Source organism: Schistocerca serialis, chromosome 1, assembly GCF_023864345.2.
Source record: "Schistocerca serialis cubense isolate TAMUIC-IGC-003099 chromosome 1, iqSchSeri2.2, whole genome shotgun sequence".
Classification (NCBI taxonomy): Eukaryota; Metazoa; Arthropoda; class Insecta; order Orthoptera; family Acrididae; genus Schistocerca; species Schistocerca serialis.
The window spans coordinates 1,214,066,169-1,214,084,096 of NC_064638.1; the positions used below are offsets into that span (position 1 = coordinate 1,214,066,169).

Genomic DNA, 17,928 nt, shown 5'->3' on the forward strand with positions numbered 1-17,928 from the left:
AGAATATAATATGAGAATTAATAAAGCAAAAACAAAAGTAATGGCATGCGACAAAATAAGATCAAGTGAAAGTCCAACTTCATGTAGGCAATGAACTGCTTGAACAAGTTGATAAATTTACTTATCTGGGCAGTAATATTACCAGGGATGGAAGGAGCAAAGCAGAAGTGAGAAGTAGAATAGCTCAAGCAAAGGCTGCTTTTAACAAGAAGAAAATCATATTAACATCTAAGAGCATCAGCCTTGAAACCAGGAAAAGATTTTTGAAATCATATGTGTGGAGTGTGGCATGCTATGGGTGTGAAACATGGACTCTCGGGACAGAGGAAAAGCAGAAGCTAAATTCTTTTGAAATGTGGTGCTATAGACGCATGCTCAAAATAAAATGTATCGACAAGGTCACCAACGAAGTGGTTCTGGAAAGAGCAGGTGAGAAGAGAAGCTTCTGGAGTTTCATTGTTAAAAGAAGAGTGCAATTTACAGGCCATCTATTTAGACATAAAGGACTCCTGAACACAATCATAGAGGGTCAGGGGCGTCTCCAGACTTCTTCAGCTTGGAATCGAATAGACTGGCGTAGTCTTCATTGATGAATACCGCTTCAAACTGAGCCTCATGATTAGCGATTCCTTTGATTGTCACAGCGGCATCCTTACCGGAGATTGGTCGACGATATTCCACATTGCAAGAAATTCTGGTCTTACATTTTAGCAAGATAAAGGCTGCCCGTGCACGGCAAGAGTTTCTACTGCTTGACTTCAACTTGACAAACACTACCTTGGCCAGCCAGGCCACCGGATCTCTCCTCAGTTGCGAGCGTATGAAGCATTACGGACTGGGCCCTCCAACCAGCTTGGGATTTTGACCATCTAACACGTCAGTTGTACAGAATTTGGCACGATATTACTCAGGAGGACATCCGGGATCCGGGGACTCTGTCAATCAATACTAAGCCGAATACCAGAGTTGGACCATCGGGTTACTGACTTGTTCACTTTGTGACGCTCTTTCTCTTGAATAAATCGTCCAGATTTGATTTAACTGTAGCCATGTCTGTACTTGTATATCACATCCACCCATTTCCATCGCTCCTGCGTTATTCCAACGTGGTGCGTCGGTTTTCCTTTTGTCTTACACTTCCAGTGTACTTTTTTCTTTGCTTAAAATACTTTCTCCGTATCCCAGTTTTTCTGACTCGTTCTCCATTGTGGAGGATCTCCTCACGATGGATCTATTGGACCAAAAATTCCATCTCGTCTAATCTGATCTCTAAGGTTGTTCCAGGGGATCTATCCAACTAATGTGGCAAGATATGGATATAGGGTACCTCAAGAATCTTGTGGACTCTATTCCTTTTGACACGGTAATGAGACGTTGTGTAACACGACATTCGCTTAATTTCTTCTGGAAGTGACAAATTTTTATTTTGGCGTTCTTATTTTCCGTATCCTTCCTTTCTTTGAGGTTTACATAATCAGAACTGTCGGCTGGTGTGCTTCGCCCGCGAACGAAGCAGCGATTCCCGAGGAAGGAAGACGGAGAGAGAGAGAGAGAGAGAGAGAGAGACGAAGAGAGAGGGCAGTCGCAGAAAGCCAGATAACAGGCGGACCCGTTCGCACCTGCGACAATGGGAGGGGCGGCGGTAATTGCGACTTGGCAATTAGCGAGGCAGTGGCGTGCCTTCTAGTTAGCGGCGGGCCCGGGGCCCTTTAGGGCGGCAAACCTTTCACTAGTGCCCAGCTCGGCGGAAAATTGCGGCCGAGTGTGCGGCACCGGGTTGGGACTCATTCTGCCGGTAATGGTGGCGACGCGTGTTCTTTTGCGAAAAATGTTTGCTCAGAAGTAGTATGTTCCTTGAGGTGAAAGTGGCCCAAGACCCCTGGCGCTACCGTCAGCTGGGTTTGCTGCATCTGTAACCAACTTGGCTTTGATCTCCGGTCTCCTCAGCATTCGAATACTGCTATTCTTTCGATTGTTTATTGTAGCGTCACTCATATCGCAATAACATATGCCGCAGCAAACTTCTGTAAAAGTAAGTGACTGCCAGAAAAAAAAGCCGCGAATGAATAAAAAAATCGAAACCACAGAACAGTGCATCAGCATTACGTAAGATGGCTGAGATGTGGTTATGTGATACAGCTCCCGTCCCCTCTAGCAACTCCACTATACCGACGACATCTTATCATCCTGCACATCTACCAGTTTAATCACGTGTTACCCACCCTACCCACATCATCCCAACTGAAAGCACAATCATCCTCTCTTCCTATCAAATAAAATCCTAATCATCGTCTAATTCATATCCACAAACTGAGACGTGTCAGCTCTTATCGACGTTGCGTGTGATCCCATAGTTTGATTGTTATTAAGGAGGCGGGTGTAGGGGATTACCAGGTGACCAGCGGTACTCGGTCCCCATTTCGGACCGTGCCTCTACCTAAATTTTCAATAGAAGCGACAGCCAATAGCTGCTGAAGACTTCAGTCGTAAGATGTCACCCTCATTCTGCCAGGGCGGCAGAGTCAAGTTGGGCGGAGGAGCGGACAGATAGATGTTCAGGGCAATCTCTTGCCCTTGGGAAGGGAAACTGCCGCTAAAAGATGGAACAATCACGGATGATCAACGGCGTAAGGATGAAGAAGGCAATGGAAACCACAGCATGTGTATCTACAGGACAGATAGATGTTCAGGGCAATCTCTTGCCCTTCGGAAGGGAAACTGCCCCTAAAAGACGGAACAGTCACGGATGATCAACAACGGCATAAGGATGCAGAAGGCAATAGAAACCACTGCATGTGTATCTACAAGAAGGCAATGGAAACCACTGCATGTGTATCTACAGGACAGATAGATGTTCAGGGCAATCTCTTGCCCTTCGGAAGGGAAACTGCCCCTAAAAGACGGAACAATCACGGATGATCAACAACGGCATAAGGATGCAGAAGGCAATAGAAACCACTGCATGTGTATTTACAGGACATGGGCCCTGTAACTAAAAAAGTGTGATGAAGATCTCTTCATTGGCAAAAGTTCTAGAATAGCCCCCATTCGGATCTCCGGGGGGACAGTCAAGGGGGAGGTGCCATGAGAAAAAGACCGAATAACTAACGAAAGGAATACGCTCTGCTAGTCGGGGCATGGAATGTCAGCAGTTTTAGCGTGGTAGAGAAGCTAGAAAATTTGAAAAGGGGAATGGAAACGCTCGGCCTAGATATAGTGGGGGGTCAGTGAAGTGAATTGGAAGGAAGAAAAAGATTTCTCGTCAGAGGAGTCTAGGTTTATATCAACTGCAGCTGAAAATGGTATAACACGAGTAGGACTCATTATGAATAGGAATGTAGTTCAGAGAGTAGCTGTGACAATTCAGTGATAGTTTCCCCCAGAACAGACAGAAAACCAAGACCAAAGAGAATAACTGAACCGAAGATGAAGATATAAAGAATGTATATGAAGATACTGAGCTGTAGAGGTCAAAAACTGCAGAGGAAGACAGAGACTGGAATACATCCAGTACGCTGCAAGTGCTACTCTGAGATGAAGAGATTGGTGCAGGAAAGGAACTCGTGGGAGGCTGCATGAAAAGGAAATAAATGACAATACGAGCGCCGGCTCCATTGCAAGTGGGAAAACTGTGAGGGTGCCTTCAGAGCAGTGTGCAGTCTAGTGTACGACATTGGCATCGGGTCCTTTGATTGTTTGAGAACTGGAGGCGAAAGGGACAGCCGGAAATTTGGCAAAGGAATCGTCGGTTCAGAGGACGCGGCCAAAGACTACTTGCCACTCGGGACAGGACCCTGCTCAATCAAGAAGAACAAAATTTGGTGAACACGTTTCAGTGCGTTGCCTGTTGATGTGCTCATGTGCCACGAAGCTGACTTTAACACACAGTTCAATCTGTTTAGTGCTATTTATCGGACCCTACTCCCTATTGAGTTGCAGACGATTTTGTTATTTGGTATTCATTAAATGAAACCACAAGTGTACTGTTACCAGTTACCGTCTTATTAATCTCCACGACGCGTTTCAAAGGTCTAAACCTCCATCATCTGGTAGATTTACATTAGTTAGTATGCTATTTGTGTGCGTGTTGTGTTACGATATTTTGGAAGAACTTGTGGCACTTGAAACGTCCCATTAGAAAAATTAAACATGACTGTGCTTAAACTGACACACAATATTTTTAGCGCAACGCAATCTGACTTTCAAAAATCCCTACAAAAGAATGGCCCTGACTAACATTAACGTATACCTTTCACAAATCACTTAACTCACAAAAATCTTCGTTACTCGAACTACTCCAATACAGCGAGCGCCACTACTGCCAGCTAAATAAAAGATTCAAATTACGGAAGGCACTAACTACTGATAGGCATGGTTAGCAAATGAAAGATTTTAATAGATAATAAACAATGTATTTACCTTAATAGTGTTGAAAAATCATAATATACATAGCAGTTCATGGCATCCAGTCTTACAAATTTCATAACTCCGCCATTTCTCTCCCCACATCCACCACTGCTGGCGGCTCACCTCCAACTGCGCAACGCTACGCGCTGTTAACATCCAGCTGCCCAACACTACAATGGCAGACAACAATGCAAACTAGCCACAGACTGCACACAGCACAGCTACTGATTTTCATACAGAGCGCTACGTAACGTTGCCAATAAGAAAACATAAACAGCCTACTTACACACTGTCTAGTGAAGAAACAAGACACTATTTTAGAACATGGTTTTGGGTTTCTTCTTAATTTTTTTTGTCAGCAGAAACCCAAAACCATGTTCTAAAATAGTGTCTTGTTTCTCCACTAGACAGTGCCACAAGTTCCTCCAAAAAATCGTAACACAACACACACACAAATGTCATACTAACTAATGTAAATCCACCTGATGATGGAGGTTTAAACCTTTGAAACGCGTCGTGGAGATAAATAAAACAGTGATTGGTAACAGTAAACTTGTTGTTTCATTTAATGTCAGTAACAGGGTCGGTAAAGCCTAACCTAAAATGTTCGTATTTGGTATTCGTTATACTCTCGACCAACTCGAACACAGTGGATTAATCATTGTTTCATGTTAAGTAACTCCAATCCGTTAATTTAATTTTGTTATCGCGGATAAGCATGAAATATGTTTTGTCTTAACGTTCAAATTTCTCGTTTATTGGCCTGAGTACTGTAGCCGATTGTGAGAGTAAATGTAATACAGTTGATCTGACCTCGCCCAGTGAATGCGTCTGCTTCCAACATTTTTACTACGCGAAATTTTTTGTAACTCGTCTTAGCTGTACTGTACCTTTACTTAATTCTGTACAATTGGGTTTCTGTGGTTAGCACTGTTTCTTACAAGTTTCAACCTAGCTGCATTACCCTTGTTCTATATATTTTAGCACCTGTTGCAGGTGGTTTATCACTGACAGGTTAATAACTATCGCCTTCAAATACAAGTGTTATTGTTTTTATTTTTTTCTTATTTGAGGGGTTTAAATTATCTCGAAAGGTTATTTAAATATATTTTTGAGGTGGGCCATGAGTAATTTGGAGAGGTTGGAGGAGCTTCCCGCTTTGTGAATTGGTTATTATCAGTTTGTAAATATATTTTATTTTTATGGTTTAGAAGTATCAGCGGCTGCGCTACTTGGCCACATCCCGTATAACAGGGCATCCAGCACTGTGATCTGGTGCCACCTTTGAGTCCAGCCCCCATACGAACGATTATAAAAGGAAGGTGATTGGGCGCTTGCTGGTAGTTGCATTTATATTGTAATACTTTGTCCTATTTTGTATTTTGTTACTAATGAGTGCACTGATGGTTTGTTTTAATAAAACTATTGTGTGATTGATGTTTATTTGAAGGACTCTACCGTTATCCAAACATGTTGTTCATTGGCCCTCTCACCAACTATCATTTATTTCCCCTGTACGCGTACCAAGTACTTTTACGTATGGCAGCCTTTCCATTAATGTATTTTCCTCATCCACATTCAGTAGCGTATAATTATCAACGGCAACAACATGATCATCGTCACTCAGCTGAAAGCACGCAGACATAAAATCAGTAGCTTAAAATTCATTGTAATTGTAAACCAAGGGGATAACTTGGCCGTTACTATACCGCCCCATAAGGGGAATTGCAAATGACAGAAATTCTGACTTGTGTGACACTCATCGAACTAAATGCAAATGTAGATGTAGAAGAACGTGTAGTGTATTTCTCAGAGACATTCATTGCCTCGATAATATCGGAGTGTGTTTGAAAAGGGCAGAAATATTAGAAAACGCGAACTAGATTTCTCATACACTTTGTCATGGTGTGTTGGTTTACGTGCCTCAACGATAAATATATCTGTACCGTATATGCACCCACATCAGAGAGCTATTTGCGGAGAGCTCAGACTATCAAAAGGTTTCTGAAGAGACGCAGTATTCTTTTATCTAACTGCGGGGGGCAACAATTGGGTGATTGACTGGTATTGTATCATTAACCAATGTTGTCTTGCAAATGTGGTACTTCGTACGGCTGAAAGCAAAGGGGAAACAGCAGCCTTTAATGTATCCTGGAGTCATGCAGATATGTCATATAACTATGGAATCGTCCCCGGTAAAATTTTTTGGACGTAAATTAATCTCCTAGCTAGATCTCTGGGTAAGGACTACTCATGTCGTCATTACGAAAGACAAACTCATTTTATGGGATGGAGCGTGGAATGTTAGATTACTTAATCGGGTAGGTAGCTTATAGGATTTAAAAATTGAAAGGTTGAAATGGAAATTTGAGAAACGTGTTGTCAATTGGGTCCAGGGTAAGCAACTTAAAATCAAGCAGAAATAATGTGGGAGTTGGTAAGGAATAACGAAATACCAACCCGGGTTAGGTACTATGATCAGCATAGAGAACGTATTATCGCTGCAAACATATAGACAAAGGCAACACCCGCAACAAATACAGAAATTTATGTCTACTAGCTCGGCAGACTATAAAGAGTTTGAAACGCTGTGTGATCACATTTGAAAAACCCTAAGTAATTACGTGAAGCGAAAATATATTTGTTAACTGGGACTGCAATTCGACTGTAATAAAAGACAGTGAAAAAAAAATACTAGAAGTGTTGTGGGTTGGCAGGAGAGCCAACACCCTATAAATAGAGGAAGCCGAAAGGGACGCGTTTTAGCTCACGCAGGCTGGCGTGAGGTCTGGAACAGGACAAGGAAATTATAAGTTATAAAAAACGGACGTAGCTGGTGGAATACTTAACTTTAATCCATTAATGGTGAACGTCGGTCTGACGGTACATGAATCACAAGATCAATAGCAACTGATACTGGCGCCTTGCTAGGTCGTAGCAAATGACGTAGCTGAAGGCTATGCTAACTATCGTCTCGGCAAATGAGAGCGTATTTTGTCAGTGACCCATCGCTAGCTAAGTCGGCTGTACAACTGGGGCGAGTGCTAGGAAGTCTCTCTAGACCTGCCGTGTGGCGGCGCTCGGTCTGCAGTCACTGATAGTGGCGACACGCGGGTCCGACGTATACTAACGGACCGCGGCCGATTTAAAGGCTACCACCTAGCAAGTGTGGTGTCTGGCGGTGACACCACAAGAACTATATTAACTTGGCTGGAAAAGGAACGAAATGGGAAGCTGCACCGTAGAATTTTGACACAGCATAGTTTAATCATTGCCAGCAGTTTTAAAATCATGAAGTGAAACCGTGCACATCAGAGAGATAATATTGGAAAATATTGGAAAGTTTCTATTACTGATACCGTACCAGGTTTTAAACCACAGTACATGTGCAATCTGACCTTAATTTGTTTATGAACTGTAGACTGAAGAAATTGCTAAAAAGTCTGAAACCGAGGATTGGGACCTGGATAAACCGAAAGCACCGATGGCTGTTGAGAGTTTCAAAAGACGCATTAGGCAATATTTGACTAAAGCAGGGCAAAGGAAAAGACTAGAAGACGTATAAGCAGGTTTGAGAGACGATGTAGTGAAGGTAGCAGAAGATAGCACCGGAAATAAATAAATAAAAAATAAAACAAAGTCCCAGTTGAAATGATGGTACAACATATGAACTACTGAATTTAATTTACGACATGAGAAAACAAAAAATGCAGCAATAAACAAGCAAAATATAAAACAAACATATAAAGATTCATATTGGCAGAAAGTGCAAAATGGGAAGCAGACATTATGGAAAACATAAATTACATCCGTAGGAAAATTAGTGATCTCTGAAGGAAACAGAAACAACTGTATCAATTCAACGATGGTTGAAATATGCATTTTCAACTTCTCGCGGCGTAATGAATGGTCCATTAAATTTCGGGCATACAGCCGTGCAAATAAAATTTCTTCCACTGATATTTCGGCAGCCTATCGTCCGGTCATCCTCAGAGTGAGTCACAAGACTGACGACAAAATGCCAAGCGCGGCCGTGTATGCTCCTCCGCGGCCGTACTGAACATGCGGGTCACACAGATGCTGGTCCGCGGCAAAGAAATACGCTCACACATGCGCCGCCTGTGGAGTAGGCGTACAGACATTCGAGTCACATATCGATGTATGAACGGCGTCGGTGACCCCATGACGACTTCTCTGCAGTTTAATTACCCCAAGAGCCGCATTCCATGCTTTGTCCATATTAAAACCATTATCTCTAATTATTAAATTATTAGCTAATCTTATCTCTATAGCTTCCTTGAAGACAGGTTTCCAAAAGGAAAAGGTGGATGTTAAAATCTTCACATCACTATAATTCATGGAATGCCTTGTATCAATACAATGTTAGGCCACAGCTCACTTGTGTGGCTGTAATAAGCGTTTGTATCTAAGATGCTCCACACATCTCTCATGAACGTTGCGTGTTGTTTGACCTACGTACGACTTCTCACAATTTCCGCAAGGAATCTGATACACACCCGCTTTACGAAGCTGTAAATCGTCCTTCACAGAGTCGAGTAAAGCTGCAATCTTCGAAGGGGGCCGGCAGATCACCTTAACACAGTGTTTCTGAAGAATACGGCCTATCTTCAAGAAAAGAGCATCCACCGAGGAAAGAAACGCACTAGATCTGAAGGAATTACTCTCTTCTTCCCCATCACATACTTGTATTCTAGGTTTTGCATTGAATGTTCTACGAAAATGATGCGGAGAAAATCATTCGATTTAAAAATGATCTTGAGGTGTGTGAGCTCTTCTCGCAAATTGCCTTTATCGGATATACGTGATAAAAGCTAATGTTCAAATGAGGCTGCAATGTTGGTATCAAAACGTTGGCCAATAAGAGATAAAGAGTCCTTAATGCAGACATTAGGTTATGGTGTTTGTAGATTTAACGAAAGATTTTGGCAATACTGACTGGAATACAGGCTCTGAAATTCTGAAGCTGACAGTTATTTAATACGGGGACGAAAGATTATCTTCATCTTGTACAAAAATGAGACTCCAAGTCTATGAGTTGAAGGACATAAAAACAAAACGGTACTTGAGATGGAGATGAGACAAGTTTGTAGTCTACCCGTGATGTTGTTCAGTCTGTACTTTGAGCAAAAAATGAGGCTAATCATGGAAAGTTTAGAAAGGGAACTAACGTTTAGAGAGAAGATAAAAAACTTGGAAGTTTCAGATGACATTGTAGCTCTTCGAGACGGGGCAAAGGAAGTCTTAAATCTGTCAAAGACCTGGTCGTATAGCCGGACGTCGGTTGGTTAACAGTGTCGCTGAGCATGTCATAGCTCACTGCCTCATTAGGTCTCTAAAATCAACAGATTATCCGTGGTTAAAAATAGTATTTGCTAACGCATTTCAGGAGTAGCCCATTATCAAAACTTCTGCCAAAATGGGCGTTACTGCCATGAAACGAAAAGGACAACTTACACGTGACTTTAAGAGTAAAAATACGTAAAATAACTCACACATAAGTTTATACATGGTGTAAGACCCCTTAATATTTTTTACTGTATTACAGAACTACATAGTTGGCTCTGGTGCTAAACTGACTGCGTACCGCTGTAACAAAAACTGACTACTAATATACCTGATACCATATGGTACGGTTGCATGGTTGTAGTGACTCAGAAAACTGACAATAAAAGTCGGCAGACAAAGTAATCTACATCTACATCCATACTCCGCAAGCCACGTGACGGTGTGTGGCGGAGGGTACCCTGAGTACCTCTGTCGGTTCTCCCTTCTATTCCAGTCTCGTATTGTTCGTGGAAAGAAGGATTGTCGGTGTGCTCTAATCTCTCTGATTTTATCCTCATGGTCTCTTCGCGAGATATACGTAGGAGGGAGCAATATACTGCTTGACTCTTCGGTGAAGGTATGTTCTCGAAACTTTAACAAAAGCCCGTACCGAGCTACTGGGCGTCTTTCCTGCAGAGTCTTCCACTGAAGTTTATCTATCATCTCCGTAACGCTTTCGCGATTACTGAATGATCCTGTAACGAAGCGCGCTGCTCTCCGTTGGGTCTTCTCTATCTCTTCTATCAACCCTATATGGTTCGGATCCCACACTGTTGAGCAGTATTCAAGCAGTGGGCGAACAAGCGTACTGTAACCTACTTCCTTTGTTTTCGGATTGCTTTTCCTTAGGATCTGCTTTACCGACGATCAACTTTATATGATCATTCCATTTTAAATCATTCCTAATGCATACTCCCAGATAATTTATGGAATTAACTGCTTCCAGTTGCTGACCTGCTATTTTGTAGCTAAACGATAAGGGAAGTATCTTTCTACAAATTCGCAGCACATTACACTTGTCTACATTGAGATTCAACTGCCTTTCCCTGCACCGTGCGTCAATTCGCTGCAGATCCTCCTGCATTTCAGTACAATTTTCCATTGTTACAACCTCTCGATACACCACAGCATCATCTGCAAAAAGCCTCAGTGAACTTCCGATGTCATAAGTGTTGGTATGATACTGAAGACGTCGTTTAAGAAGGAATTTTTCGATATTACATCCCTAAGGGGTGAAACATAGGATGAATGGTTTTCTGGAAATTAGTCACTATTAAGGCAATTTTGAGTCTAGAGCTACAGAAATTTATATTTGATTTCTCGTTCAGAAATGAAGAAACACGTTTTTCAGAATTCTTAGAAATTTGACCTCTGTAGTGGTGAAATAGGGGGTGAAACGCTTTACGTAAATATTTCATTGTGAAGGCATTTCCAAAGCTGAATCTATAAAAACTGATATTAAGTTTTTCAGATAGAAATGAAACAATACGCCTCTGACTGCTTTTCGAAAACTCAACCTCTAAGTGGCTGAAATAGGGCCAGACTGATACAGTGACTCATCATCGCGCAGCCGAAACCGCTAAGCATAGAAACTTTAAATTACGAGGGGGTGTGGATCTTGTAATGTGGGCGTCGTTTAAGGAGGGATTATTCAAAATTCCACTACTAAGGTGATGAAATAGAAGATGATTATTAAGGTAGTCTTGAGCTTAGAACTATGTAATTTTCAACTTATAGTTATGAAAAGTGGTATTTGTTTTCTCCAGAAGAAATTTAAAAAAATCTATGTTCAGTATTTTTGGAAATTCGAGCACTATGGGGGTAAAATGGTGGTTTAATTTTTTTAAAATTAAATCATTGTTGAAGAACTGCGAAAGAATTTTTTAAAACTATGTATATGAAGACTAGTATTTGACTTCTTGTTCCGAAATAAAAAATTAGCGTTTCAGTGTTTTTTGAAATTCAACCCCCTAAGGGAATGAAATGGGGGATGAAAAGTTTTATGAGAGTTTTTGATTATGGAAGCATTTTCAAAATGAACTGTATGAAAATTTGTAGTTGTATCCTCTGTTACATACACGAAACACGTGTCTCACTGTTCTGAAAGAAAATAATTCGTTATATTAAAAATTTTTAAAGCTTCATCTGTGAAAATTGGTATTTCACATTTTTGTTTGATGTAAAGAAATTTGTATTGGGTGGGCGAAAGCTTCTGTGGAAATAATCACAAGAACACAAAAAGCATGAGTAACAAGAATCTTGGATTCCAGTTTCCAGAATCGCTTTTTGGTCAGCAGTACATTCGGAAAAGACCATGTGTCTATGGCCTTAATTTTCGTGAAACGTTTGAAAGGTGTAGTAGTTTGTGAATAACAGAAAAATTCGATTAAAGAAAAAAAATCTGCTCAGAACATACAGTCTACATGAGTGAGGCAGCAGGCGCTAAGCTAGTCATACAACAAACGCGCAAGGGAGCTGCTTTTCGAGCTACTTGATGAAGCAGTGATGTAACCCCTTAGGGGTTAAGTTTTCAAAAAGCAGTCAGAGGCGTATTGTTTCATTTCTAACTGAAATTTTTTTATAGATTTCGCTTTAAAATGCCTTCACAATGAAATATTTACGTAAAGCGTTTCACCCCCTATTTCAGAACTACAGAGGTTAAATTTCTAAGAATTATGAAAAACGTGTTTCTTTATTTCTGAACTAGAAATCAAATACTAATTTCTGTAGCTGTATACTCAAAATTGCCTTAATAGCGACTAATTTTCAGAAAACCATTCATCCTAAGTTTCACCCCCTTAGGGATGTAATATCGAAAAATTCCTTCTTAAACGGCGTCTTCATTATCATAGCAACACTTATTGCTTCGTCTGCCGACTTTCATTGCCAGTTTTCTGAGTCACTACAACCATGCAACAGTACCATATGGTACCAGGTATATTAGTAAAAAATGGTTCAAATGGCTCTGAACACTATGCGACTTAACTTATCAGGTCATCAGTCCCCTAGAACTTAGAACTACTTAAACCTAACTAACCTAAGGGCATCGCACACATCCATGCCCAAGGCAGGATTCAAACCCGCGACCGTAGCGGTCGCGCGGTTCCAGACTGTAGCGCCTAGAACCGCTCGGCCACTCCGGCCAGCGATATATTAGTAGTCACTTTTTGTAACAGCGGTACGCAGTCAGTTTAGCACCAGAGTCAACTATGCAGTTCTTTAACACAGTAAAAAATATTAAGGGGTTTTATACCATATTTAAACTTAAGTGTGATTTATTTTACCTATTTTTACCCTTGAAGTCACATATAAGTTGTCCTTTTCGTTTCATGACAGTAACGTTTATTTTGGCAGAAGTTTTGATAATGGATCACTCCTGAAATGCGTTAGCAAATACTATTTTTAACCACAGATGATCTGTTGATTTTAGAGACCTAATAAGGCAGTGAGCTATTACATGCTGAGCGATACTGTTAACGAACCGACGTCCGGCTATAGGACCAGGTCTGTGATAGATTTAAGACTTCGTTTGCCCCGTCTCGAAAAGCTACAATGTCACGTGGAACCTCCAAGTTCTATATCTTCTCTCTAAACGTTAGTTCCCTTTCTAAACTATTCCATGATTACCCTCATTTTACGTAATGGTCGCAGGTCTCCAGCATAACTTCAAGTCGCAGCTTGAGATTATTGAATGGTGGCGTAAGTGATTCGGATTTGATATCATGTATATCATTGAGATTGGAGCCCCCTGTCCTCATCCGGCTGCCGCTCTCCCGCCAGCCGGCGGTGGTTGCTAAACCTCTGCCCGACGCCGCCGTCACCGACGCCGCCGCCAGCGTCGCGACACCCTGGCGGGTACTTGCGGCGGGGCCGGCCGGTCCCGTGGCACAAACAGATGGCGTCGCCTAAGAGCGGACTGCTGTAATCCTCACCTCTCGCTCTCCGGCGCTCTGCGGCCACTCCCCCCCCCCCCCTCCCGTCCCTCCCCCTCTTACTCTTTCCTGTCAGGGCTGCTGCGGCTACCTCTGCCCCCGGCGCACTCTCTTCCCACACATACACACGCGCGGGGGGCAGGGTGGCCACACAAAGTCTTTGCCGCTCTCCTCGGCGTGGCCATTCCTCACACCTAGCGCTTACTTTCGCCCGCACGGGACGCCCTCCTTTTCTGTGCGGCGAAGAGCTCCCGGATCCTCCGGGCAGCGCTGCAAAAATCACAGTTTGCTCTCTGCCGTGAGCTTCCGGGCTCTGCCGGGGAGGACGTGGTGACTTTGGCCGCCGTCCCAGAGCCGCGTCTCGCCGAATGAGCTCTCTCGGACCTTCTTCCCCTCCCAGCGCGATGCTGGCCCTCTTAATTGGCGTCCAGCCCACGGACTTGATTAAGCAGCGCCGCGAGGCCCTATAAGGCCGGCGGGTTGCCACCCACTGGCAAACGGCCGATGCAAGTGGCGCAGGGCCCGCAGAGGCGCGAACGGACTGTCCGCCGCTGCTGCCGCTTCTGGAAAAGGGCTTCGCTTAATTAGAATGGAGCTCCTCGCAGCTGGCCCGGACCCACTTGCGGTTCCCCTGAGATGCGATCGCTCGCGCGCTATTTGCATAACGATCGCGAGCGCGCGCACACGTTCTCGCGCATTCCCACTCATGTGCGCTTTCGAAACCGGTTGCCGCGAAATGTTCAGTATAACCTCCTTCAAATGCGCGCAGAATAGAAGGTTCACCAGATGTCAACAATATTGACAATATTTTCCGTATGCGGAATAATATTTTTGTGTTAGCAGAAGAGCCAACACCGTGTCACGAGTGGAGGCCGAAATGCACGCGTTTTAGCTCAAGCAGGCTAGCGTGATGAGGGAAGAACTATACTGACGTGAGGTCTGGTACATGACAAGGAATGAGAATTCAGAAAGCGGACGTAATTAGTTTGATACTTAATTTTACTCCATTTATGGTGGACGTCGCTCCTGACGGTGCATGATTGACGATATTATCTGTTCAGAATACATTCTTGAAGTAATTATAGTAACTGAACATGGCGCCTTGCTAGGTCGTAGCAAATGACGTAGCTGAAAGCTATGCTAAACTGTCGTCTCTGCAAATGAGACCGTATGTAGGCAGTGAACCATAGCTAGCAAAGTCGGCTGTACAACTGGGGCGAGTGCTAGGGAGTCTCTCTAGACTAGATCTGCCGTGTGGCGGCGCTCGGTCTGCAACCACTGATAGTGGCGACACGCGGGTCCGACGTATACTAACGGACCGCGGCCGATTTAAAGGCTACCACCTAGCAAGTGTGGTGTCTGGCGGTGACACCACAAGTATTATGTCCAGCAGTAACACTAACAGATAGCGCAATAATATTGAACCAATCAAAAACTTTGTAAATACAAATCGCTACCCGAAATACTGTGCTGTCTTATAATCAGTACTGAATACATCCTTGCACGTCTATGATGCGTATTACACCGACAAAGACGCTAGGACACAAAGGAATTACAGACACTGGCTGTCATAGGGAACTGATTGAACCAGCGGGGAAGTTGAAAATTTAGTCCATTAAATTTCGGGCAGGCAACGGCCTTGCCGCAGTGGATACACCGGTTCCCGTGAGACCACCGAAGTTAAGCGCTGTCGGGCGTGGTCGGCACTTGGATGGGTTACCATACAGGCCGCCATGAGCTGTTGCCATTTTTCGGGGTGCACTCAGCCTCGTGATGCCAATTGAGGAGCTACTCGACAGATTAGTAGCGGCTTCGGTGAAGAATACCATCATAACGACCGGGATAGCGGTGTGCTGACCCCACGCCCTCGTATCCGCATCTTCCACTGAGGGCGACACGGCGGTCTGATGGTACCGGTAGGCAACTCATGGCCTGAAGTCGGAGTGCTTTACTTTAAATTTCGGGCATGCAGCCACGCAAATAAAATTTCCTCCACTGATATGCCAGCCTCTTATCGTCCGGCCATCCTCAGAGGCAATCGCAAGAAAACTGAAAACTTGTGCAGCATCAGGAATTGAACCCGGATATCCAGCTCACGAGGCAGACGCTCCGTCCATTAAGGCATCTGGACAGAGTGGTCGTTGCAACTGCACGGACCACCGTATCACGATTCCCATCAGACCCAAATTCTCAACTCAGCCACACACTACTAATGTAGTGCCCAGTGGTCGTTATCCTTACCTCATTACTCGCAGCATTTCGGCGATTCCCGTGAGAGTTCGAGCCTGGCACGAACCTGCGATGAGGAAATCATTGGCCGTTTCGTTTTTCAGTTGGACGACACAAATCCTCAGACCTACTTTAATATAGCCTTCCCCTCTCAACGATGCGAGAATTCGCCAAGAATTACACGAGCTTCAAATGCAACGTTAAACTGTAGGTTCTCTTTTCCCTGATTACTGGGAAAGGTTAGGACACGCAAGTCGCCAGGGTGGAATCCATTCCTAAGACTTGCACCAGGCCACTGAGTCAGACGCACTTGCTATTCATAATACAGTATCAGTGAGACGTAATTGCAGCCAGTCAACTTGTAGAAATACCCATCTGTCAGAAATAACCTGAAGGCGGAAGTCTATAACATGAGCATATTACAACCTATGGTCTTAGAACTATGACTGACTAAGGCAGGTGCTCATATACTAAAGCACACGCTACGAACTAAGGAGAGACTCGACAGAGGACATTAGAAATTGAACAAAAGTAACAGACTCCAAGAGATAATTGCAAGACTGAATTGGCAATAGGTCGGGCACGTTCCTCAACAATATCGCAGCACGTGGATCCGTAGATCTGTTCACTGGAGACCATTGGACCGTAAGAGAGACACTGGGAGACGGAAAAAGAGACAGCTTCATGATGAGAAGTTGGTGGCTGGAACACTATGGTATCAAATGGCTCAGAACCAAAGACGATGAAAACATACAGAGGAGGCCCTTATCCAGAGTGGACTGAGATAGGCTGAGAAGTAGAAGAACAAGATCAAGAATAATGATCACAGAGGATGAGTAGTGGGTAAAGCTGATGGTAGACTTCGGGTCATTGGTAAGATTCAGGGAAAATGAAATCAGTCTTCAAAAGCGATTATGCACAGAACACTTGGACGACTCATCCAAAATAATGTTCAAGTGTGTAACACCTGTACGTAATAGAAGAAGGACATTGAGAGAATACGAAGAAGGCGAGAACGAAAGGTCTCAGCTCTGTTCACAGCCTTACATACATATAGAAGAACGCGGCACAGGACTTTAATTCATCACAGTTCACCAGCTTGCGCGAAATATTTATAAATCATGTATGCAAACGTCCCTCGTGAATCTCTAACTATTTGTAAAATCCGTCTCAAAATCCTTACAGGAGTTCCTCAGATTAGACTTCAGTGCAGGCACAAAAACGCAGCGGGGGACTTTAATTAATAATATGTGTAGGAGATATATACAGATATGAGTAAAAGTACTACCTCAGCTACATCTAAGAGAATGTCTTTATTCTATCACACGATTAGTTTCGGCGGAACATTACCGCCATCCTCAGGAACCAGCACTGCCAAAAGAGCATCTGATTTCCTTGGTGCATTTTCGAATGGAGACAACGCGATGTCGAGTATAGACCCATGATGAAAGCTAGCCCATTTGTGCTAGTAACAAGGATCCCGCAGTTAATGCGCCAAGGAAATCAAATACTGTTGTGGCAGTGACTGGGCCTGAGGATGGCGGTAATGGGCCGCCGAAGCTAATCGTGTAATAGAATCAGGCATTCTTAAGATACAGCTGCGGTGGTTCATTTTCTCATATATCATCAGCTGAAGTTCCTCGTCGAGGCAATAAGATGGACATTCATAAACACAGATAGATGCATGGATTCTGATCAAGGTTCAGTGCCCTCTCAAGCTGCTACGGCTGTCTGCTTCACTCTTTTTCCAGGCAAATACCACCTTCTTCGTAACTAACCAGCTAGTAACTCCTATAATTGCCACAAGATCTCACTTCAAATGCCAGTTCAGTTTGCAACAGATAGCAATACGTATAGTATTGTATAATACTGTATAAAGTATAAATATTATAAATGAAAGTCCCATCCTGCGTTTTTCTGTCTGCATGTGAGGTAATCTCAGAATATACACTAAAGATTTTAATGTGGGTTTCAATAATAGACAGACCTACTCGAGAGATAGATTTGGGCTACA

The 17,928-nt window shown here is 43.3% G+C and overlaps 1 pseudogene; it reads left to right on the forward strand.

The window, feature by feature from the left end:
- Positions 1 to 15,314: 15,314 nt before the first annotated feature.
- LOC126419709 (5S ribosomal RNA) lies at positions 15,315 to 15,432 on the forward strand (annotated as a pseudogene).
- The last annotated feature ends 2,496 nt before the right edge of the window (positions 15,433 to 17,928 follow it).